The sequence below is a fragment of the Lissotriton vulgaris genome, chromosome 3_1 (genome assembly GCF_964263255.1).
Source record: "Lissotriton vulgaris chromosome 3_1, aLisVul1.2, whole genome shotgun sequence".
Taxonomy (NCBI): domain Eukaryota; kingdom Metazoa; phylum Chordata; class Amphibia; order Caudata; family Salamandridae; genus Lissotriton; species Lissotriton vulgaris.
In genome coordinates, this window is record NC_141689.1 from 1,008,753,646 (window position 1) to 1,008,780,722 (window position 27,077).

Sequence of the window (27,077 nt, forward strand, 5' to 3'; positions counted from 1 at the left end):
AATTTCCTCTTTACCCCGGTGAGATTTATGGAGTACAGCTTTCAAACTAGAATTAGCTTTTGTGCAATCTTTGTTAAACCACCCTTTGGTGGAGTTCCCTTTATTTTTGAATTTTTGATATAAGGCGTCTTGTACAATTCTAGTAATGCTTATATAACTAGACAATATTACTTCGTGAGGGGTATCAGGGTTTAGACATTTTTCAATTAGGGGCAAAGCTTGCTTCACTACTTTAGATGTAGTTTCAACTTGGTCGATTTTTGCCCATTTTATGTAGAGACCTTTTAATCTATCTAGATTCAAGGTCTGTTGCCCCAAAAGCCTTTTTGTGTTGGGCTTTGCTGAAATAGTTTGTAAGGATATTGAAAGGCTGTTAGGGAAGTGGTCATTTATAGCGTTATTAATGGTTGAGAAGTCCCGAATAGTGGGCTCCATATTATATGAAACAAAAATAAAATCAATAATACTGGAGAGCCCCCTGCCATTGAATGTAGCAGAGAAAGGGAGTAGAGGAACCAGCAGCTCATTTGCAAAACCCAGTTGCATAGCAAACATGATTTCATTCAGACGATTATCAATATGAGTGTGGGAAAAATGGGTTAAATCATTATTATACTCGTCCTGGATACCACAGTTTTTATTATTGCTATTCTTGCAAAGTGATAAATTGAAATCGCCACCCCAAATTAGCATGAAAGATTTATTCATATACTTGTTTCTCAAGTCTTGTAAGAAAAGGAAAATGTCATGTAAAACGATGATAAGGCCTGCCTGCTTGAGATTGTTATAGAAATTTACCAAAAAGTAAATGGCCGACATATTTATTTTCAACATGAGTATCTGAAAGTTGATCTCCAATCTCTATGTCCTTAAGTTCCAATGTTTTTGAAATGAACGTTTTTAGACCCCCACTTAGGTCTGCCCGAAGATGAAGGTAAGGCATACGAAGAGTAAGTTTTATAGCCCTCAAGATGGACGGGTGTACTTGTCCATGCCTCTTGTAAACACACAATATTGTGTTTTCCCACTAGGTCTAACCAGATATCAAAAAATAATATTGAGTTTTAAATCTCTAGGTGTAGTGGGACCTATGGGGTCTTGAATAATTATCTCTTCGTTTAATATAGGGGCCGTCGGTGAAACTTTTTTCTCCCCAGATTGCAAGAAGGCTCCTGCGCTTTCTATACCTAAAGTCTCTACTAAAGGATGGTGTTTTGGAGTTGGTGAGTTAATTGCGCCAATGAAACTAGGGCGGTTAAGTGACATATGCGGTTCAATTTGGGGTGGGCCGGACTAAAAGGAACAGACAACAACCCCGGGGGAGAAAGATTCCTATTATCCTGTCAATCGTTATCTTCCAAGCCTGAAAGCGGATTAAATCTGTTATAGGTGGAGATAATCTGCATTCGCTATAGTCGGGGACTGTACATCTTCCTTTAACAATACTTTCGTAGTTTTTTTCTGGGGGGATAAAAAAAGTCTAGCTGTAGTATGTTAATCCCAACTGCATCTACAAAGTGATTCTCACCCTCCCCTAAAATTTCATTAACCAATAGCAGAGAGCCAAATGTCAAAACGATACAGTCACCTTTTTCTCAATGTCCCACCCACTGTACCCTTCTAGCCACCTTAAATTTGTGGAATAATTGCTTATTCAAACTTACCCTACTGCCCAGCCAATGTAGAGATTTATTTCTAAGGGATATCCAAGATTCCTCTTCAGCCACCTTCTTTTTTGGGACGTCTACCAGCACAACAATGTAAGGGGTAGCGTCCGGGGGAAGGTCTAGGTGGCGATCGGGCGCAAGGGAATCCCCAGAAAAAAGTGAGTTTGGGGGAACTTGTTGTTGAAATTGGGAGGGGAGTGTTGGTTGTATAGGGCCTGGCATTCCCGGGAGGCTTTTAAAGGTTCTATTGTGTTCATTAGCCAACATACTGGGGAGAAGACTTGATTTCTCGTGTTGAACCTGATAGCCCATGTTTGCTACAGGTCTATTTTTCCCAAGAAACTTTCCATTTTCACCACACTCCCGCTCCCGATTAATAAAGGGTCCTGTTGGTGTGTGATTTACTTCCCCAATGGGGATGTTGCCACCCGTGCTTACAGAGCCTTGAGATCTCAAGCTATAAGTTACAACCGCCCCTTGGTTACAGTTGCTGGAAATAAGGTCCTCGATGGTAGTCAGTCTGGATGATAATTGATCCAGCCTGACCCTCAAATAAAGGTCTATTCTTTCAACCAGGGAACATAGATTCTTAATATCAGTATGCATTGAGAGATTGCTGTTTAATTCGACCTTTCGCTTAACTGGACCTTTATTGAGCCCTGCCTGTTTTTTCCAAAGTGGGATCTGTTTCGCAGGTTACTCATGTTGAGGGGTGGTTGGGCATTAGCGTGGACTATGCTTTTATTGGCAGTTTGTATATTAGTGGGACGTGGATTCTTGGACTTTTTTTGGAAGGTTGCATGGGGGAATCACTGTCAATGAATAAAATCTCATCTGAGCTTGGCTGAATGCAACCATTGGGGGCGCTTTTATTGGCAGTACCTTGCACTGATAGAATAATTTTATCTAGCTGGGCTGGATTCAATCTTAGCCTGGAAGAACCTGCTTCAATTGATTATTCTGATAAATGGGGTTGTGAAGTGCACTCCTTTTAAATCCGTTTTAACTTGGGAAGAAAATTATTCTGTGCTTTTGCGAGGGTGTGCTGGGAGGGAAGGAGCGGCCAGGCTCCTAACTTGTAGACTGAATATGTACAATTGATCTAATGCGTACCTTTCCCGCTCAGGTACTCAAGCTACCCAGCATGTATATATTTTCGAGCTTAGTCGAACTTTTACTTAATGAACTACTCTTATTTCACTATAGGCACCGGGACTTTGTAAATAGTCACCCCTCTGTTCAACACTCTATCAATATTGTGGAGCACCCGTTCACCATGCCGATTTCCGTAATACAGGTATTTATTTACTTCATTACGCTGTTTAGCACAACCACTTCTAATGGAAATTTAGACCTAACGGACTCCCTCCGTTTTTGTTTAAGGGACTGATCCGCCGAGAGTAGTTGCACGCCCAGTTTCTACGTCAGATACCGCGAAAAGTATGAAATCATTATTCATGTAGAAACAGGTAAACCCAGGATCATGCTTGTTCAGATTCTAGCTTCTTTCTATCTCGTTAGCATCACTTAGCGGAGCATTAACTAATTTGTGTGTATTTTTCCAGCTACTAAACTCGCCGACCGAAAATCCACCAGCCCTACGAAGGTGTTGCTCCTTAAACTTACGTTTCAACAACAGTGAATACAGAGGTAACCCTCCTTTTAACTAAGTAGTGAGACTATTTCCGTTGCGTTTTCTTCGTTACACCTTTATTTTTTCCTTTCGTTTCCACAACAGCTCCGTCAACAGAGGACGTTCCGACTAGCTCAACGATACACATTTCAGTTTTTACGGACAACTTAGACACGGTATGACATTTAGCATTTTAATCTAGCTCTTACTTCTAAACATAAGCACAATTTATAACCACAATGTACCTTTTCATTTTTAAGGTTCCAACTGAAACTTTTGCTGACTTCTTATAATTTGTAAGCTAACCAAGTATCACATGGCAATAGAACATTTCAGGTGAGTTCGGCATTCACACTAATTTCCTTGATAACCATGTTTAGATTACCCCTATATTTTCTCTATCAGGGTTCAGTTCACCATTATCCTTTAATAACTTTATTTAGATCTAATCACAGTTCATTTTTCAAACCGTGTAATAATGCAAAACTTACTGTATCTTGGGTAATAACGAAACAAGATTTACAACCATGCAATGCATAGTTAAATGCCAAATTATGAGTTTGATTAAAAGAGAAACTATCATGCTTATCTAACAAAGTGTTACATGTTAAGATGACTATGATTGATATTTTTGTGAATATTTCAGTTAATTATCCAGTGTGCTGACGATCGCTTTTTAAGCATATTCATTACATTGTGTTTTTCAGCGCCCCTGACGAACGGATATAATCCCGAAATGCATTGGGACAGGATAACCTTTTCTTTTCAATTGTAATCCTTTTTCCATTTATCAAATCTACGTATTGAATGATTTTGTGAACAACAGTATGAACAAGAACTTCTATTGATATATGCAAAAGCATTAATTTTGGAAAAACAAGAGAAAAACGTTAACACAATTAAACTTTTTGAAAATTCAATCAATGTTTCTTAATTCAAGATTACAAAGGCAGATGGATCTCTGCCATAGGTAGTGCGTAAAGGGTCTAATGACTTAAGTCACTAGTACATATTCAATTGGTCATTCGACAGAGGAGATCTGTTTGTCCAAAACCCCCACTGCCCCAGTAAGATAATTCAACAAAGTTTGCTGGGAGTCAGCCGCTGTCTTAACACCTCAGGGAGGTTTGGGACTCAATAGCTTCCTTTTGCCCATTCTATGGCCAACGATCTGACCTTATTGCAAGTTAACCTAATGAAATTTCTATCAGAATCAGTCCAAATCTCTAGTTATCAACGCGCTTCTTGCAAACAAAAATTTGTAAAAGGCCAAAAAACCAAGAGAGTAAGCCCTGCCCGGCCTCACACGGTCACAGACGGGCAAGGACGGGCCAGACCTTGGCCCTGGCTTCGCCCGGGCAAGCCCGCGCGCATCCCGTGCCGCGGAAGCCCGCGTTCAAATTTATGTCCCCAGGGGTAGAAAATCTACTGCTCGCCTCTCGTGAGAACGCGCTACCCTCTGGGAGATGGAGTCCTGGGCAGCGCGCGGTCCACGATCACGGCAGAAGCAGAGCAAGCCGGCAGCAAGTCCAGAACAAATGGGGGTCCCTGGAATCACCACAGCAACAGCAGTCCAAGGCAAGGGCAGAGACTCAAACAAACAGGTGGGCAAATAAATTCAAGTTCGCTCAAAAAGATTTTGAATATGTAAACCATAGTTTCAATTGCTGAAACTTCAGGATGAGGATTTAAATATCTAAGCACAGAAATTTTGGAAAAGATCGGATCTTGGTTGTAATAATATAGCAATTGATCAGCATAGTAAAACAAGCAAGCTAACATACTGCAAGAAATCCCTATGTTAGAGGCAAGCTATGGTAGGTTACCCCCTCAGCAATTGATGAAGGTATTTGCATATACACATAGCAATTACCGACATCCATAGTATCCACATACTCTTTGAGTAAAACAACATAAGCATTAACCCTGGGCAGTGAACTACGCTCCGCTCGCGGAGTTTGCGAAGTAGCGGCAACTTCGCGCTTTGCAGTGAACGCGAAGTTGTTGAATACTTTGCAATCTACAGCATAGCGTAGTTGTTTTCTTCCTCGTGCGCTCAATAGCGTTCTCAAGTGCGCGGTAACGACTTACTGTGGTCCTGCTTTTGCCTTCTCGATTTTCTCTCCCAGTCGCGTGCGCCACGAGGTTTGAAATCCGTCTGCACAATCCAGCGAGACTGTGCAAACATGCTCACGTCATTTGGACGCGCGATCACGTCATTAGGACGCGCGATCTTCCTTCCGGCGCAGTGATGGTAAGATCGCGTTTCCGAACACGCAGAAACTACAATCTGGCACAGAATATCTCTCGAGCATGATAAAGCCTTCTCGAAAATGATCATTTTGCTCAGAAATACCCCTCAGATTGTGATTTTGCTGTAGTCTTTTGTGCAAGGAGTCCTCTTTTTTTTCTACTCGTTTTTTCAAGGTAAGGAAGTGCCCCTGAGTCTCCAACTTCCTGTTCCTGTCCAGCAGGCTCCTCCCAGTGCTTTGTCCATGTGCTGTTCAATTTCATTTGGATTTTGGAGCTGGAAAGATCACTTTTTGTGTATGTCTGCTGCATCATATCATTTGATTGGATTTATTGATCACTTTTGGATTTGAAATTTACCTTTACAAGTAAGTTGGAGAATTGGTGTCTATGTTTGTTTGATTTGGGCTTTTTTTACCTACAGTTTTCTGGCTTTTCAATCTTTGTTAAAAAATATTGTTGAGGGAGGCCTGTACTTTTATGAGGGGCCAAGTTGTATTTCTTTGAAATTTCATCCAGTAGGCCTAGAGGTACCCATGGGTCTAACCATGTTTCTGTGGTGTCTGTTGAATTTCAAGTTTTTAAACATCATGGATGGCATTGGATTCAATTTCAAACTGTGTTTTTTTGGAGTGGAATTTCAGTTTTTGTGTGTGTGTTAAATAAATATTGGCTTTTCAGCCAATAGGTAACCCTAGGAGTTCATATAGTTAATGTAGGCCTGCTTGAGTTCATTGTATGTACTTTCTGTGGTTGGCCTGGCCATGTGGTGGTGGCCATTTTGTGTGACCAGCCTCTGTGCTTTTGCCATAGGCCTCCAAGCTTGTGGCCTACTCTGGCAGTAGGCCCAGAGGTACTACTCGAGTCATCATGGGTGCATGAAAGTTAATCAACTGTTTTTGTGGTGTGTGTTTATTTTTGTAACATCATGTATGGCATGGATGGCTTTGGATTGATTTGCAAAATTTGGTTTTTGGTGTGGAATTTCGGGTTTTGGGTGTGTGTAAATAATATGACCTTTTCTGTCAGTAGGTAACCCTAGGAATTCAGCTCGCATAGTTTTGGTAACTTTGCACAGTGCCACAACGCGAACTTACAGTTTTTGTCTTCTTTGCACACTCAATCTGCATGCTTGGGCACGCGATAATGACTTTTTGTACAGTTTGCACTGTCCAACACGCCGAATTTGCAATCTTGCGAGCAATATGTTGCGAGTTGCATAAAACCTTCTCGAAAATTATGATTTTGTTCATTTTGCTAAAAAAAACTCCTCAGGTTGTCATTTGGTTGTAGTTTTTGGAGAATGGAGTCATTTTTCTGTTCATTTTTTTTTTACAAGAGGAAGGAAGTTCCCCAGAGACCTCAACTTCCTGTTCCTGTCCTTTGTATGTACTTTGTTGTTTGAGGGTGGGCTGACCATGTGGGTGGCTGCCATTTTGTGAAGCCAAGCATTGTCCTTTTGCCATAGGCATGTATTGTCAGTCTTCTTTTTCTTTTCATGTTTTTGTGGGTGGCAAGGCCATGTGGTGGCGGACATTTTGTGTGACCTTCCACTGTGCTTTTGCCATAGGCCTTCAAAGTTGTGGCCTTTTCTGCCAGTAGGCCTCGAGTTCCTGAGGTAGTCATCGGGGGTGCATGATGTGGCTTTTTCTATGTTGTCTGTTGAATTTTAAACATCATTTATGGCACGGATGGTACTGAATTGAATTCCCAAATGTGATGTTTGTGGTGTAGTAAACTTTTTGGATGTGTAAATTCCTTTGTTGTATGTGTTGTTGTGTAACTTTCCAACCTTTTTAGACCTGCATCTGCAAGTAAACCTTGTGACGTTCATCAATTTGTGAAACAGTAACCCCACCACAAAACATTAACATCGTATGTGTAAGTATCAATAAATAACATTAATTTTCTTTACAAAAATAGCATATCCCACACCTCACCCACCCCTCTCTCTAACCCCAACCAATGTCCAAGTCCAATGAATGTCCCAAAAAGAAGAGAAACTCCAACACCAAATTCCCACCCACCAACAAAAGTATTAAAAAAGGGGCAAATAAACAGGGTCCAGCTATAATCGGCGGGCTTTAAGGTGTTTGTCCACCAAGAATTTGATGTGCTCCTCTAATTGGTCCTCAGCTGTGCCATCTGGAGGAGAAGTTGCTTGCGAAACGCATGGCACCTACATTTGCATCCATGTGGGGGGCTGGCAGATGTTGACAAATGGCGGCGGTAGGCGGCTGCCTGTCAGGGCTAGGGTGGCTTGTGGTCTAGGGCCCGCCCCACTCAGCATTCGGGGTTACCCATGTGGCAAAATGCATCAGTCTTCCTTGGGAGGGCGTTGGTGGTTGATGTGCTTTAAACCTGCTTGTACATTTAACTTGCATCCATGTTAGTAGATCTGCGCAGGTCGCCTGCCCTTTAACTGCTGTTTGCTACTGTTCCGCCTAATGCGTGAGGTTTGGCATGTTCCGCCTAATGCGTGAGGTTTGGCATGCGCCCGCCTAATGCGTGAGCTTTGGTTGCCTGGTCGCATGCGTAAGCGCCGAAGGCACGCTAACTTACGTGACCGCGCCCTGTCTCCTGCGCTCACTATTCTGGACTATTCCTAGGGAGTGGCTGTGGTTTCTTCCTGCTCCCTTTCCTGTTTCCCTCAGATCCAGCGTTTCGGATTGGGATTTCACCGGAGGCTTTCGGTGTTCGTCGCAGGGGGCGTGGCAGTTTTTCCAGCTTGCTCTGTTTCCAGCATTCCAGAATAGAAGAACCGTTTTGGAGCATTCCAAGAGGAGGTCTTGTCCATCAGAGTAGTAGAGTAGGTCGTACTCTACAGGTAGGGAATAGGAAATCCTAGTTCTTGGCGTAAATGTTAAAAATTGCTTTCTTGTTTTAAAAGTGATGATAAAAGCTGCCAATTCATTATAGATGATTTTTAAACACAGAAAGTTCGAATCTTTTCATGTTTTATTCTTCAAGTAGAGAATTGCAATCCATTGCTGGCAAGGGTTGTTGAAAGTATTTCTGGGGAGCGCAAGACTTATCTGAAAGCGCGTAAATTCTGTTTCTATCGCAAATTGTCTAGGCGCAATCCTTTCTTGAGAATTCAGGTGAAGAGGCCAAAGGGTTATTTTTTGCGGATAATGTTTATGTGGTGTTTATTTAGGTTACCTTTCAAAACTTTGGTAAAGGAGTTTATTTACTAAAGTGTGATGTTATTTCTTTGATGGAGAATCTGTCGCAATTCACAAGAGATTGAAAATTAACAGCATAATGAATAAAGAGTTTGATTCTTGAATACAACTGTGCAAGAAGCTTATCGGATTCTTAGAGAGCTTGTTTAAAGGCTTGTGTTTAGAATATTCTCAGTCTTGGTACAAAGGTCATAGTCAACTTAGAATTTGCAGAATATTTTGTCACTAACTTTTCCCTTTCAGATCTCCTTCCCCGCAGTTCCCTTCCCAATTCCCTTTTCCCCTCGCTTGATCACTCCAAGATTCTGTGTAGTAATTACATTCGGAATTAGAGGTATCGAGAGGTGGGCCCTTATTACTTCACGACAGACCCTGAGGAAGACGTCGCCTTGACACTGCCTGACCGCAGCGGCGTACTCCTGCAGGTGGGGCCTGGCTGGGGCCCAGGGCATTGGAAGAGGCAGCAGCTGCTGCCGCCGCCTCCTACTCCTCCTCGGCCTGAGCCACCAGCCAGCGGTATTCATCAACGATGGCCTGTAGTTTCCGTTGCCGGGCCCTGGCTGACAACTTTTTCCTTGTTGGTTTTTGTTAAGGAGTATCTATAAAGAAAGAAACAGAATTGTAACCAAAACTCTTAGCAAAACAGTAACACAAAATGAATTAAACACATAGTAGCACTGTAGCACTAGCAAGCGCAGTACATAACATTTGTGGTTACTTTAAGTATCTATACTCCTGCTTCCCCGGCCTCTAACAATTGTTTAAGTTTTTTTCCAGCATTATACTTGCCCTAGTACTATGGATGGACTCCAGTACAAAGAAGAACACCAGTTTTTTCTTCTCTCTAGTTTACATAAATGAGATAACCTTGTTGTAGGCTGTAGCCGGCAAGCCAGTTCGGTCAGCTAAGCTTGAGCCCAACACCAACATATGAGTTAATATGCAGACTCCTGTTACTTTTATTAACTAAGCTGCATGTGGGGAAGCTCGTTTTTTTTTCGATTTGGGGTGGCACTGGCCATACTCTCTCTGTTACATGAAGGACAATTGCTCAATTTCACTTTAACTGTGCCCTGGCGTCTGGCGACTACAAAAAGGCTGATTAATAATAATATAATATGCCTATGATCCAATTATCATAACTTATATAGGAACCACATATCAGTCAGAGGTGGGAGTGCTGGCGGGCGGTGATGTGGAGAGGGGCAGGGTGGGGGGGAGAAAACTATGGATTGTGGACAATTACTGGTAAGTAAACATATAAAAAAAAAAAAATTAACATAGGTAGGAAGTGGTCCTTGGATTCAGAGGAAGGCGCTTGATAACATATATGATGTGCTTGCAAACTACTGAGTCATCAACTGTATTCTGAAATGAAATCAAACTTTTATATATATATGATGGCCCTCTGCTTTGCTACTCTGGCGCACTTTATTTTACATTATCTTCATAGTAAGACTTGTCTGCATCCAGTGACAGTCTCCACCTATGATGAATACAATCCATCCAGGGGACAGCCATCCATTAAAAGTAAATGTATATCATTCTTTTGTTTAAAGGTATCGCTTAACAAACCTTAGCTGGTTTCACTTTCGCCAACAACCACCCATGCACCACTCCTTCCTTCCTTGCCTTGACTTTGGGTTTAACACAAACACCGCTGATGATTCTTGCTATCCACTATCCACCCATATTGTGTTGCACACCCAGGCAGGCATCTTCTTTCACCTTCCACCCATCCTTCAACAACCCATGCATCTGATTCCTATTAGCTACCTGCATGCTGCTTCCAAAGTATCCTTCTCTGCTAGTAGTATTACATCTCTTTCGTCCTTCCTCCTTCCACCCTAGTTCTTTCTCTTTTTGTTTGACACATCCATTAAGGTCATCTGATCTGACTTTTAGTCTTCTCCATAACTTTCACAGCTGAGTTGGAGCTTGATAGAAGAGGCCTTTGTTTACTCAACTCACGCTGGTAATGCTATTGCTAATGCATTGGTAATGCTAAGTAAAGGGTGTCTTCTCTTCTTCAACCATTGTATATTGTTCAGTACAACTTCAAGTTCATACACACTTAATAAGGCTCACAGTACAGTGAGTGAAGTGTTCCCCTTCCAGCTTGTAATGCCAATAAGTAATGAATATAACTTACCATCGCCGACCGCTACTGTTTCCTCCCCCACTAGTGCTCCTGCAGGTGCTGCATCTCCTGCCCCCTACTGGATGACAGCATTGGCATCACCGCTGGCCCCGTCGGCACTGGTGGTTGGTACTGGTAGTGCACCTATAAAAACAAGTACACCTTTTTAGATGCCTGTACACCTCCCCCTATTTTACTCATTTTCATCAGAAAGCAAGATTGAAAAAACAGTTAAAGTACAACATAAATCATCACTAGTCCAAATTGCGTACTACAGTAGAGTCAGTAGACAGACATTAGGAGTATCATATACGGTCCCTAGGGTCATCTCATCTCTACTCCTAATGTAGTCTTTGCAAAGTTAGCCTGAGCCATGTAACCATTTTAGATTCATGTCTACTCTTTTGTGCATGTTACCTCGCAGCTTGTTGCGCAGTAAGATGCCTTTGATGCCACATGAGTATTGCATACAAGTGAAGAGGTTGAAAAACATGGCACTTTTTTTTATGGAGTTCGGTTAGGCCCTATTGCTTAGCCATAATGTTACACTTTTTTGCATGACTGCAAAAAGCTTGCATAATTGTATTATTTTATACTGTCTAATGTGCCCCATTTTTCTCATAATAGGCAGATGAGAAGATTGCCTTCTACGAACCTGAGATTTGAGAGCTTACGAAAAATGCATGTAACCAGAATAAGTTCAACAGTGAGAGGTCTCTCACAATTCACACAGATGTCTATCATCCACTGGTTGTACAAGTGTTTACTTTTAATCTTCTTTATTTTGCATGTTGGAGCTGGATGTAATTTCATGGAACAACTTACAAAGCTTGTTATTATTTGAAAAAAATAAACCTTTTGAACTTGCACATAGACTCTGTGGTACATTTGGAGTGTCTATGGTGTAGTGGACTTACACGAGTGAGTGAGCGAAAGGGTGTTATGTTCTGGGTTGTGTAATAAAATCATTGGGTATCTTCTTGTGGGGGGTCGGGACATAATAATGACTAATGACTGAGACACTGTAGCTAGTCGGTCAGTGAATTGTGGGTTCGGAGTTCTTTGACTGAGGTATAAGTAAGGTCCAACCTCCCTTCCCCAACATCCTATTCTCTTGTGCATAGTTATGTATGTGGCTGTGCAGAATACCCACAACTGTAGTAGTAGTATGTACTACTACCCTAACAAAAAATACTAGACAAACATCTGGTTGTGCATTTTGTTGGTGGAATTGTCAAAGCCTAGAGATTAAAGAGGACAAAGCAAAGGACAGCAGTGGACCCAGTGGCTAGAGCTATTGTTCTATCACAGCTTTATTCAAAAGAAAACCTTAACTAAAGAGTGGCCAACAGGGCAAGCTTAGATACAGACAGTCTAATAGTAGTACAGAGAGTCATAGCAGAGGCAGTTTGAAGGAACTGAAAGACAGGGATACCAAAAATTTGGAAAACAGATAATGAAGATTGAAGAAGCTTTTGTTAAAAATTGAATGAGGAGTAAGCGTAATTAATAGTTTGGAAAAAATAAGGTGCGTTAAAAGTTAGGGAAATATAATTGTTAATAATATAAGCACTGTAGGACTTACTAGGGCCAGCAGCAGGATCCTCGGTAGAGGAGCGCTCCTCTGGAGGGTGTCCCGCCGATTCGGACCCCGTCTTCATGCCCCTGGGTGCTGATCATGTAAGAAATATTAAAGAAAGAGAGAAACATTGAGTGCTGTGAAACAAATCGTTAAGAAAAAACTCTCAAACATTTTAGGAAACAACAATTGCAATAAAATTGACCTATCTAAACGACTACTGGCTTGCAGGATTCACGGACCGTCTACTTATATGAACACTAATCAAATCTTCCATAATAATTCTGATTGCAGAATACTAACGAAGCCAGTACCACCTGACCTACACCACCTATTCCAGATGGGCCAATTGTTCAGTAAGTCTGCATTTCCATTTTATTTTTGCCAGCAAAAATGAATGGATGAGATGGAGGGCACATGCATAAATTTGTGAATACACCAAACTGTTGGTTGGTTGCGTCAAATGTTGTTCTGCTACTGACTGACAATGCTATTACTAAGCCTACCACTCACTAAACAAACTACAAAAAGGTTCTATGGAGGACTGGGGTAAGAAGCATTAAGGGACAGAGGAGGCGTCACGCAGACCGTAAAAAAAATATGAACTAATACTAAGTAAACCTATTATCCATCCACCACTATTTCACTGAAGGACAATGGAAGGACTAGACTCTATCTAGCAATAGCATTAACTAACTTCAGTTCTCTAAAGTAAACTCTCACATCAATAATCAGCCCAAGCTAGTAAGAGAAGTGCTGAGGAGCACCTGTGTCATACAATCACAGATGATTTTGAAACGGAATTGATCTGCAATGTAACTAAGCGCACCAGTAATCGTGTTATTCGTCCAAGAATTATACACAATACTTATACTACTATATATTACTAGCTACTCACCAAGCACCACGCCCGCAACACCTAGCCGGTCCAACAGGTCCTGCTCCCAGTCCAGGATGTTGGACCACCGGTGGGCCAGCTGCTGGTGGGTGCACCGGATCCCTGAGCAGCGAAAGACTACCTGGCGCACCTTCTCCCACCGGCGGTGACGCTCCTGGGTAAGGTACCCAGAGCCTGGCCTGCCACCTGCTGCCAAGGTCAAGGGGAGGTGGCGCTGGATGAAGAAAACCAGGGCGGCCACCTCCACCTCTCCGAACAGTTGTCGTGCCTGCACCCCTGTAGGGCGCATTCTGCCACAAGGCAGCCGGCTCTTGGGCGCAGGGGCCTTGCCCTTGGAGCCGGTACTGCTGCCCTTGGCCATGGTTCTGGGGAGGAGGCAGAAAAGAAGAAAAAAATTAAGTTAGAGGGAAGAAGTAGGAGTTTGAATAAAGAAGTAAAATAAAACAGTAGAAAAGTAACAAAAACACAGTGAAAGTGGAAATAAATCACAAAATATAAACTTAGGGACAGAAAGACAGAGATGATAAATAAAAAAAGTGAGAAAAACAGTGAAAATAAGTAAAGATTGCAAAGATTAAAGCTGGATAGAAAACTAGGCCCAGAACCATAGCATAGAGTGAAAAACAAGATGGCCGCGCCTGTCGCGAACATGTGGGTAAGTTTGCGCGATATTTCTCGCTAACACGAACTAGTCATCATGAACAAGTAGATAGCGTTCCCGAACATGACTTGCATAACATGAACACGTTATATGCGACCCTGAACAGGAAATAAGGCAATGCGAGCGGGCAGGACAATTGAAAAAACAAGATGATGCGCCCATAGCCCACCGCATGGGTAAGTTCACGAGCTATGATCCCCGAGCACGCAGACAGCGCCCCGAACACGCACAACGCGCTCCTGAACAAGAAAAACGCCTCACGAACGGTTCCGACAAGCTACTAAGCACGCTTGCAAAGCTACGTGAAGTTACGCGAAGCTCGCGTAGTGCGAGAAAGTCTTTGCGTAGCCCGACTTCGCATACTACGCCCACCCCTAATAAGCATTTGAGCTAAAATCTATCTTAAAAGAATTATTGTGTAAAGAATTGTATTAATGTCATTAAAATTGCAAACATTCCTTTTTAGTAGCTCCAGAAGGAATATCAAGTTTTGGGTCTGTCACAGAAACACAATGTTGAAGGTTTAAGAAAATAAACATTGCAACCCCTTCTTAAGAAAACCCCTTTTCTTAAGAAATAGACTTTTTAATTATAAGAATGCTTTTAATTTTATTTGTTTTCAAAAAACAGAGGTCCTTAGAAAAGGAAAGGAAATTTTGACAATAAATGTAGACTAGATAGATCTATATTTTTAAGAATGCCCAGCCGGACACTTTAATTTCTTGATAAGAATAATATAAAACAAGAGGAATAGAACACAAAGTGCGATGGAAGTGGGACACCAGCCGATGTCCAACTAACACACTTGGGGAACAAACACAAGGGAAGGAATATTCAGGCAAAAATAGGTTATCTGACAATTAAAATGGCAAAATGATAATCCTCAGTATACACATATGCATGCTCAAGTTGTATGTTAACTATGCATTTAGTGCACTTATTGTCGACGACGTTTCGAACCTCACAAATTATTGGTTCATCCTCAGGACAAAAATGATTGCCTAAAGAATTAATAATTAAGCTTGAAACCCCTAGGGATAGAATCTACGTAAAGGCAAAGAATTCGGGGGGAACGTTGCCCTGGTCCAAGAGTCTGGAGTCAGGAAGGTGCAGGTCCACAATGGGGGTCCTTGCACAGTGTGAGGCCTTCACGCTGTGCAAGGACCCCCATTGTGGACCTGCACCTTCCTGACTCCAGACTGTTGGACCAGGGCAACGTTCCCCCCGAATTCTTTGCATTTACTTAAATTCTATCCCTGGGGGTTTCAAGCTTAATTATTAATTCTTTAGGCAATCATTTTTGTCCTGAGGATGAACCAATTTTTTGTGAGGTTCGAAACGTCGTCGACAATAAGTGCTCTAAATGCATAGTTAACATACAACTTGAGCATGCATATGTGTATACAGAGGATTATCATTTTGCAATTTTAATTGTCTGAAAACCTATTTTTGCCTGAATATTCCTTCCCTTGTGTTTGTTCCCCAAATGTGTTAGTTGGACATCGGCTGGTGTCCCACTTCCATCGCACTTTGTGTTCTATTCCTCTTGTTTTATATTATTCTTATCAAGAAATTAAAATGCCCGGCTGGGCATTCTTAAAAATATAGCTCTATCTAGCCTATATTTATTGTCAGAATTTCCTTTCCTTTTCTAAGGACCTATGTTTTTTGAAAATAAGTTTCTACCCATGGTCCTTAGCTTACTGCGCCCTGGGTTCCCTTGTATTGTTCAAAAGAATTTAATTTTATTTGTGGCTTGAATAATGCGAAAATTGTAAGTTCTGTCATTCGTTTCGTACAACTCTCTATTAGGAAGAGAAAAGAGAAAAGAATATGCATATTTGGATGTACTGTTATACGAAAGACAAGAATAATAATTGTAATTATAAATTTGTTCATATATGTTTTCATATACCTTTAGGTTTTCTAAGCACTAGCACTTAATGGTATATATTTGGCGGCAAATTGTATTTTCGCTTTGTGATATATTTATGTATTAATATTTCATCAATTTTATACTGATTTAAAAACCTTGTGGAAAGCAGAATGTGTAAATCTGATTTTAGCTTTGTATGGTTTATGATGCAATATGTGTATGTTCTTTTGTTTTATTGATGTACTAGTATGCTTTTATGGTGTTTGTTTTATTTACACCGAACCAAGCCTTTTTGAATTGAATTGAATTGGATTTCACTGTCAAATCTGAAGAACGTCTGTGTACTTGATTTACTCCAGTAGGTACAGCCAAATTATAAATCATATTTACTGGTAGCCCAGACTTATAAAGATGCACAACAGGTCAAATAGTAAAGGAAACAATCAAAGCATCTAGTGTATTTGTATCAATCATTTTGATAGAAGCTGACATTTCTATCCTCCAGTTTACAGGAGAAATAAACATTGGTTCCTTTATTACTTCAAGCATCAAGGAAGCATTAGGTCCCTCAGGTGTACTAATTTGCATCAGGTCTCAATTAAATGACTCATTATAAGGTGGTAGACGATTTAGTAATAACTCATTCAAAAGGTCATAATCTATGTCACTCACTTCTCCCTCTTTCCTTGTTTCAGTTTTCTGTCTCTAAATGTTTTTTTTCTTCTTTCTCTAGGCCCCAACTTCTCAGCCTCTAACAATGGATACAATAATATTCCTTGTATTATACATGTGCTCCACCTTTTCTATTGAGCATCCCATCTAGCTTCTGTGTAATGATCCATTGTTATCCTATACCTCCCTTAGTATTTCTCTCTATATTTCTGTTGAGCAATATGCTCCTGGGTATTTAAAGTCTCAAGAACTGTGTGTCTAACAAGCTCTTTCATCTGGTATATTCTTTTCTACACATTTTCTAAAATCCTCAAATTAAATGTCCCATAACGAGTGAACTGTAAGTCCTTGTCCTTCTCAGTAAGTGTATACCAAAACTTGAGCCACATACATGGATGTAATCCTTTGTCCATAATGAAAATGTTACCTGGTGTGCCCTCAGGTGGTACCTTTCCTTCATCTTGGCAAATGTGGTCTAATCTTTCTTTATCAATGTTCATAAAGACTGGACCAATTACATTTTTATTCAATTCTGTATTCACAAATGACTTCTGTAAATTCAAGAAATGCTACTCTCCCACAATTCTCCTGTTCGGCAACCTCAAACAATAACAGTGCAACTCTTATGACATAGTTAAGCAATCCCAGTGTGGCTTTACACCAACTGACCTATCACAGCATGGCACCCTGTGACGTCAAACTCGCTCCTTGAGGCAGAACATCACAATACAATTTAAGCAACAATTAAAACTGTCAGCTCCACTAAAGGCTATTGGTACTCACAAGGTAACTAAACTTTCTACATTCTTTCCCTGCAATTAAACCTTGACCAGCGGTATTTAACCCTAAATTGATGTAGTTAGTCCCTGTGAACTTGACACCCACCATACCAATCGTTTACCACTAACACAAAAAGAGAAACCTTAACAAGGTGTTGTTGATGACATCTTATAATCAACACCACAATCCAGCAGACAACTTACTCACTCCCTTCTGAACTGAAGACAGCCCATAGGTACATATCTCAAGATCTTAGACCATGATGGGCCTGTTTACAGCTTCAATTTTGTATAAAAGTGCTACAATCGTACATGGACTTTAACAATTTCACTCTGCTCAACAACACACAGCCATAATCAAAAACTATGATCTTAAGCAAAAGCAATGGTAACACGCATCCCTATTGATAATCACACTTTTTTGCTGCTGCTACACGTTGGCTCTACCCAAAGCGATACTCCATAAGCACTCCATCAAACCTTCTCTTTGCCGAACCCAAAAATTGTGGACTCTTTGGACTTGAGCTAAGGACTATTTTAGGCACCCTAAAATCCCACTTCACTAGGCAGAACCATAGCTCTGCTACCAGATTTGTTGCAGTGCGAAGCGTGCATAAAATATTTATTGAATGCTTACTCTCCTTACCCCATTATCCATACTGGGCCCTTTACGATTAGACAGTCTGAAACATTTCCATTGCTGCAGAAGAAATGGTCCTCTAATGAATCTTTCTCCTCCGATACGGGGGGGGGGTAGAAATTAGGGTGACCAAACTCCAAAGTAGCTGTGCAATGAGGACCATTAATTGACAGCTAACTAACAGATTTGAAGTCAGATTTAGATACACCACTCTCAAAACCATGCTGTAGAAATAAAGAATGGCAACTGCGGGACCCAACGTCTTGAAGAAGTTAAGTTGAGTGAGGATTATACAAAACAAAAGCACAGCAATAAATAATGAAGTAAAACCTGATGTTCGTCATCATGATGAATATGGTGTTCTCATGATGGAAATGGTGGCACCTGGACACCTAGCTTGCCACTTGCCTGTGTCCTCCAGTTCCTGCTTATTTTAGACTGATCCAGTGACACTACAGCTGCCCAGATTTTCCTACTGGGGTTTTCCCAACTGGGGTTTTCCACTTACTGTTCTTCCCACAAACAGAAGCCCAGCCTACCCTAGGACATACCTAATGCAGGCTGCCGATGGCATTCAGTAGGTGTACTAAAGGCATGCCCATCTGTGCCTGGGCCACATCCTCTCCATAACCCCTGGCCCTCCCACTCTAGCAAGGATATACCTTTGCAAAGCTCTACACGCTCAATCCCAGACACCACAACAAATACTGCCACCGTGCTGACCCGCGCTCCACTGTAGGACCTTCACCTGCACTCACTGCCACTTCTCCTGCCATTGCACACACACCAGCCCACTGACCATCCCCACTCCAAACACACCACAGACACTACCTGAACAAAAAAAACAACTTGCATGTGCCCTTCTCAAAACATGCTCACTATGCAAGCATTCAACTGATTTATGTAACCTCATCGCCACCCTTATACCCACCATCATCCTCCTCACTGAAACCTGGCTCAAACGCACATCCGTCCCAGACATTCCTACAGCGATCCTCGACAGATATAAAATAACTCACCAGGACTACACCAACAAGCCAGAAGGAGGAACAGCTATCATCCACAAAGGGACTATACAGTGTACCACCACAACCGACAATACCTCCACCCCCATGGGATAGCTCAACTTCAAGCTCCACGTAGATGTCAAGGCAACCATCAGAGACACCCTTCCTTACTGACCCCTAGGCCCGTGCTCCAGCTTCTGCAACACCATTGCAGACTTCACTGCATCCTTAGCTGTAGACTTCAAAGACTACATCTTCCTCAGTGACCTAAAATTCAACGTCGATGACCCCAACAATAAAAACACTACACACCTCCTCAACAGTATTATCCACGATCCCCTACACACACCGCAGAACACATGCTGGACCCAAAGTTCAACACTTCAAACACAAAAATGGCACAGAACCCACATGAACTCATCACTCCATTGTCCACTTCAGCATCTCCAGCCCCTGCACCGCAACCCCCAAGATGATCAATATCCCCGCACCAGAGGTGGAACAAAATTTTAGAGACCAGCTGGGTGAATACTCTCAAAACCTCCAAACTTGCTACCACCACCAACCTTGAACACGGAGTGAAAAACTTCAACGCCTGGATCACCAATTGCACAGACTGCATCACCCCCATCAAGAGCAATATCCAGAGAAAATCCTCCAAAAGGCCAGCTGGTACACCAAAATACTCAGAACAGCTAGCCGAGACAGCAAACAGTTGAAGAGGAGATGGCACAGCAGCAAGGACACCTCCAACAGAGCAGGCTTCACCATCTCCCTCAACCTCCACCACCACCTGCTGAGGGCAGCAAAGGAGACATCCCTTGCTACACGCATTGCAGCCAGTGCCAAAATCACCAACAAACTTTTCAACATTGGGGTGGAGCTTGCCTGGCTCCAAGTTGGCTGTGGCCTAAGAGTGCTCCATTAGCCATCACATCTATTCGACATTTATCCTCGCATTTCAAGACACCTAGCTCACAGGAATTGCTGCCGCCGAGCCTGGGAAATATGGGCTATCGATCGAGCCCAGTAATAAAAAAATTGGTGCGCCCTGACTGCGGGAGCGGCGAGAGATGTCTTGCGGCCTTCGGCATACGCAAGGTGAGGCCTTTTGCCGGGCCTTGCTGGCATGCGGCTGAGGTCGCCTTGTTCACCTGATGCTGTGGCCCTTGACTTGAGCGGGAGAGCAGTGACCGAAGGACACTTGTGCTTCCCAAAAAGGAAAATCCTACCAACAGGATCTCCTCTGTCAGCACTGCGAGGTGAGCGGGGTGCACAGGAGAGACCTGGGAGCGGGACTATCTGAGGGTACGTCACGTTCTGGATTTGAGAGGCCGCAAGGACACTACCAATAAAATACAGCAGACGAAAAAAACGGTTGGCACCAACCTGTGGTGCATCTGCCCGGTATTGCGTTCAGCAGAGGTTGGCTCCGCAGCTAACTGCGTAAACGCGAACCTTTGAATTTAGGAAGGGCAACACAGTCACCATTGGGTGAAGACTGGGTGAGGCCTGCTGATATATTTGGCATCACTGTTCCCCGCTGCGGCCCCCATAAGACATCCAGTACTGAGGCAGGTGAGGGACCCGTGCAGCCCAACACTGGCGGGGAGACTGCTCCCCCGTAATTCAGGAAGCCTGGGAATGCGGAGTCTGGTGCTGTGCCAGGCGTGCTGTGATGCTGAGCAGTTGCCTGGAAATAGGTGCTTGGAGGCTGTTAGGCACACAAGCGTGAGACGAAGGAAATACAAGGGGCTTCTCTCCGATTTCTATGGCTAAATGTTGTCCCTGCCACCAGATCCCAGTGTAGAGAATATATCCTGCGGAGCATGAGGTTGGCCCTCAACTCACGAAGGGCACTAGAAGAGAGTGGCTGTGCCCAATTGGTGCATACGGGATCAACATACACTGAGCTGATTGACTGCCAAAGTGGGGGTGCTAAGCTGGGTTGGTGGCTGTCTCCTGCCTGTTCTGCCATGTCATTGTTGTGGGTGGCCTCTGTGGAGCCGACCTAGAGGCAAAGAGTGGTTTGCATATTCCGGCCGTATCACCTTGCAAAGATGGGAAAAGTGGACAAAACACAGCAGAAGATGAAGTTTGAGCAGCGTAAGTCACGGCATAGGTTGGAGGAGTCAGGCCCAGCAGGGACAGACTACCTCAGAGGAACCGGAGGGAGATCTGCAACAGATTTTGGCAGCTATGCAAAAGTGTCTGTCCACTATCGATGCTAAACTAAATCGACTCTCTCGATTACAGTATGGACAGGATGTCGGAGCGAATAGACAAGCAGGCAGAACATAATGACATGCCAGAGAGGAGTGTTGCAGACGTTGAAGAGGCTCAAGTGGAAACTGATACAGCGCAGAAACAGATGGGGAAGCTACTAACAACCTTACAGGAAAAAGTGGAAGATTTAGAAGCAATTTTAAGGCACAGCAACATTCAAATTACTGGGCTGCCTGAGAACACGCCGATGGGAAACATGGAAGCCTTCACAGAAGAGCTACTTGTCACCCTGCTGGGCCGAGATTCGTTCTCGGATATTTTTATCATTGCTCTTTGAGGCCTAGGCCACCGCCGGGTGCTGCACCATACCCAGTAATTGCAAAACTATTAAATTACAGAGATAGAGACGCTGAACTGAAGCAGGCTAGATAGCTTAAAGATTTGCAGTACGGACGTTCCTCCCTTTCTCTCTTCCCTGATTTTACCATTAAAGTTCAGGAAGACAGTTCGCCCCAATGAAGTGGAAGCTGAGAGACCTTGGGCTTGACTATGCTATGCTCTACCCAGCCAGACTTAGGGTCACAATAAATGGCACGTCGAAAATATTTGTTGACCCTAGATCACTCCAAAAGGCCCTTAATGACTGTAAAAAATCAGGAAGGCAAGAGAACTTGAACCAGGAACCGCCGGAGTCAGCAGGAGGCAATCTGGAAGAGTAGAGAGCCCGGGTGGGTGAGACGAACAGTTTGCAAATTATAGTAAAAGGTATTTACTGTTAATTTACTGAGATGGGTGTCAATGTGATTCTCTAGAGCAACCCAGTGATCTGGAGCCAATTTTGTTGAGAGACTGGCAATGGCCATTGACTGTACTATTGTTGGTACACTGAGACACTTGACAAAACTATATATAAGTTTGATATTATTGTGCATAAGCATGGAGCTGGACTATGAATATATCTCTGCAGGTGCTGATAAGAGATCTGCCCTAGGGGGACTCACTATCCGAAGTCGGGTGGGAAATGCTGTTGTTGTTGAATATCTTTATTCGGTAAAATTTGTTCACCATAAAAGAGTACATATACACAATAAAAATACAATTCCCCCACTAAAAACAATGATAAATATAACAGTATAATTAATATAGACCTAGGACGAAGCATCCTCAACAGTCACTAAGTTAAGTAGAAGAGCCATCAATTACATACAGTCAATCAATTGGTAGCCTAGAATGCAGCTTCAGTAACCTTGGGAAATGCATAACAGACATTGATGGCTAAGTTTCTATTTCTAAAGTTTATAGTTGCATTTATATGTGATGCTGGTAACATCCACCCCTAAGTGTTACCCACTACCTAATTTGAACTCGCACTTAAGTGTCTTATAAACTTCTCAAATAGATTTTGGATTGCTATGCGTCACGGGGGAGGGCTGGACTCGATCATGCCCTGTTGGGGTAGGTATAGCGTGGGTGTGGGGTTCTTTTTTTTCGGTACTTCAGTGTAAGATACAGGAAATGTGCAAACAATGTTTTACAGTTAGGGATGTTCCTGGGAAGTAGTCTTTGTTACTTTTCATATAGGATGGCCTCAGATGGCCTCAGATGCGATTTCTGCACTGATCTCTAAGGGAAGGTAGAGGTGATAAAGTCTGATTACTTACTTGGAATATTAGAGGTCTGAATGATCATAGACAGCTGCGTAAGGTGGTGGCATATCTTATGAGGCATGAGATAGACATTGCACTGCTGCAGGAGTCCCATCTACCTGCAGGAAGTAACACGTTGAAGAATAGAACTCTGCATGGTAATATTCACACAGCTGGCTTCACTGACCACGCCAGGGGAGTCATCACATGAGTAAACCTCAAGTCAGGTATTAAACTACAACCACTAGAAACTGAGGCAGCTGGCAGATACGTAATCTCCAGGTGTACTGGTATTGGCTAATGGTTAATGTCTATGGGCCTAACTATGATTGCCCGCTGTTTCATCAGAACTTGCTAGGACATATGAAAGCAGGGGGTCTTGCCTATTATCTCGACGGGGACTTCAATTGTGTGATGAACCCCACGTTGGACTGATCGGGAGGGCAGGCGAGATGCCGTTCGGCAGCAGCCAAGGTTGTCTCTGATATAGCTGAGGAGCTGGAGCCATTGGATATATGAAGGAACGATCCCCAGGTGCAGAAGGTTTCACCCATTATTCTGCCCCATATTACTCACACACCAGAATTGATCACTGGTTTGCATCAAGAAGCCTGATTCAGCGAGTGCAGGACTGTTGGGTGCTTCCCCGCTCTTTTTCAGATCACTCCCCAGTACTGCTAGACATAGTTAAGCTATGGCGGGGGCCAGCACCTTTCACATGGCGTTTCCCACCATTCTCATTAATGGATTGCGTTTTCTGTGCTGAGCTTGCTGAGGCTATAGAATATTTTGTTGATACTAATATAGGTTTGGTCCAGAAGTTTATAATGTTCTGGGAAACATTTAAGGTGTACATCAGGGAGATAGCAATGTCCAAGCATTCCGGAGTGGTGAACTCCATCCGCCGATGCCTGGATTATCTAGAGGAGAGGCTAGCTGAGTTGGAAAAGGAAGCTGTAGAGAATGACTGCCCCCACTTTAGTGAATAGATTGAAAGGGACACTGATCAAATATCATGAGACTGCAGAAAGTGAAGTAAAGCACATGGGGAAGTATTCAGTGGCTAGAACGTATAGTGAGGGTGACCGACCGGGTGCAGACCTGGCTACCTTGCTGCGTGGCAGGAGGGAGGCTGCTAATGAGATGGAGATACGGGCTGCTGATGGAGGTTTATTGACTGAAACCACAGATATTGCAAACCAATTTAATCAATATTACACTTGTCTATACAGCAAAATGTTTCCACTGACGAGACCGCCATTATTGACTATCTAGAAAGAGTGTGGATGCCCTGGCTCTTAGATGAACACAGGGAGTACCTTATGAGGCCTTTGGATGCGCATGAGATATCGATGGCATTGAGCTCAATGAAATTGGGGGTAGCACCTGTGGCAGAAGGTCTTACCGTGGCGTTCTAGAAATAATTTAAAGATCTACTAATCCCACACTTGTGCACTCTTTTTGAAGAGATGAGACAGGAGGGAACGAGGCCTGCTTCTATGTGAGAAGCGCTCATTGTAACTATCCTAAAGCCTTGTAAACCTATGGTCAAATGTTCATCATTTCGACCACTATTGCTTCTTAATGTTAACACAAAGTTCTAGCTAACTGCATGGCTACTTTGGTTCCCATGCTGGTTGGCTCAGAGCAAGCGGTGTTTGTCCCAGAATGTAACCTGTCATATAACCTCAGAAAGGTTGTCGGTGCAATACAAAATATTAGACCCGAGATTAAGGCGGCAGTGGTGTTCTTGGATGCCGAAAAGGCCTTTGACTCAGTAGAATTGGTCATTCATGTACGCAGTTTTGAGTCGAATAAGGGTGGGCAATATCTTTTGTCATTTAGTCGGAGTCTTATATAGTTCTCCACCTACCCAAATACGAGTTGGAGACATTGCCACATCCCCTATAAAATATTGAGAGGCACATAACAGGGATGTCCCTTATCCCAGTTGTTATGTCCTGAGCCGCTCACCTGTGCCCTCAGGTAATTCCACAGCCATAGGGGAAACAGATTCCCCGAGTATAATCTCATTGTGTCAGCTTACTCAGATGACACGCTGCTGTATGTAAGAGACCCGGAGGTTAATCTCATCCCAATGCTTGACGAGGTGGTAAGATATGGCGACAGATCGGGCTTGAAAATTAATTGGGCAAATTCGACAATTTTCCCCCTAACCCCTGCTATGCTACAACAGAGTTGGGTTAACCGCTGCAGTGGTCAACTGAAGCCATAAGGTATCTTGGAGTCTGGGTTCATATGGACTCCGCTTTGGTTATTAGGGAGAATTATGGAAGATTGATCTCCAGGTTAGAGGAAGATATTGAATGATGGATTCAACTACCTCTGTAGCTCCTTGGACGTGTATCCCTTATGAAGATGGTAGTTCTGCCCAGATTTTTGTTTCTTTTTTTAAACATACCCATATTCCTGCCTATGCATATTTTTAAAACATTACGCACACTCCTCACAAGACTAACCTGGGCCAGAAAACAATTGAGAGTCAGTTGGAATATACTAACTCTCCCATACTCAATGGGGGTTTGGGGGCCCCAGACCTGAAGCTCTACTACAGGGCAGATCAGAGCTCCCCTGCCTACCATTGGTTGTAAGAGGAAACGTATCCTCCGCATTTATTGAAAGAAAAGGTGGCAGCTGCGCAGGAGCAATTGCCTGTGAGGCTGTTTCGAGCACCGATAAGAAATACAGGAGTCCTGGACTCTATAAATTCTGAAGTATACGCTAGGCATAACTTGCTGAAACGACAGGCGTGAGCCATCCTATATTCCCCTTTTACTCCAATTAAGTGGTGCGACTGGATGCCAATAAGCCGCGAGAAAGGGGTGATCTAGGCACTTGATAAAGTAATTGTCTCTAAAATGGAGGATTTGGTTTTTAAGGGTAGGGTCCGTAGCTGGGACAAACTGACTGTGGGGGAAGATCCCCCCACGCAGTTGTCTCGCTTTCAGTTCCATAGAGTTAGATGTGAGTTAAGTGAACTGCTAGGCTTGGAGCTGATGGAACCCCCTGAATTAATGGCCCTCTCCCACATTTTTTCCTGCAAAACTCCCAGAAAGATGGTCTCCATTATAAACTCTACAACAAAAGACTACAGGTGACTACAGGCGACACAACTACACTAAAGCCAGATTAGAATGGCAAACTGATCTAGGAGTTGCACTAGAGGGTAAGTTGTGTGCCTACTGCTGAAATTTGAGACCTGGAACTCCCGTTAAATCCACTACTGGCTTTGTTGGGATACACGGGGAAGTTGCCCAAAGATGTCAGAAGATTAATTGACATAGGTTTATTGCTAGCCAAAAGTAGGATTGATATTAGGTGGGCACGAGTCCCGATTCCTACCATTTCTGATTGGTCCAGGGACATGATATACTGCAATACCAAATCTGAACTGTTCAGCGAGCTGCTGCCACTGCAGAGCCGCCCTAAGAATTTTTGGGGCTTGTTTAAGCAGTATTTGGTGGGAAAGGAAACAGGAGAAGCAGAGGGTGCATTCGGTCAAGATAAGGAACTAGTGGCTTAAATTTGCTCACATAAGTGGGAAAGCTAAGTTGGATAATAAATGCATAATGGAAAGGGGCGACCACTCGGTCCCCCCGAACGTATGGTGGAGTACCACGATCCCCCCGGGAAGCCATCTTGGGCGGGAGGCGCGCCTTTTCCCGCCCTAGAGTGGGTTGGCCTAGACACTGACGCAGCTGGCCACGCCCTTGGGGCAGGCAGGGGCGGGTTTACGCCCGCCCTGAAGACGGATAAAAGGAGAAGCAAGATCAGAAGGCATCCTCTTGTTCCTGTGCTCTGAAGCTGCACCTCCTCGCTGCACGTGAGCTCGAGACGGAACGAAGAGCCAATTTTGAGCGTTGTAATCGTTCTTGTTTGTTTTTCAGATACTCTGTTGGAGAATGCCGAAGAAGGCGGGAAAGCGCATGACTACTGACCAGATGCTGCGCGTTCTCATGAAGGAGGTGACCGACCTAAAGAGGCGAATGGATAAAGACGAGGAAGGGGGGCCGAAACGTCCTTTGGCGGGAGCAGCCCCGGGAGGGAAAAACAAGAGGCCCAGGAGGGGAGCAGCTGGGGGAGACAACCCGGGTCCCAGTACCCCGCTCGAGGCACCAACTCCCGTGCCGGAGGAAGGGAATCCGATTCCCGTTGTGGTCACCCCCGTGTCCGGGGAAGATATGCCGCCCGAGCTGG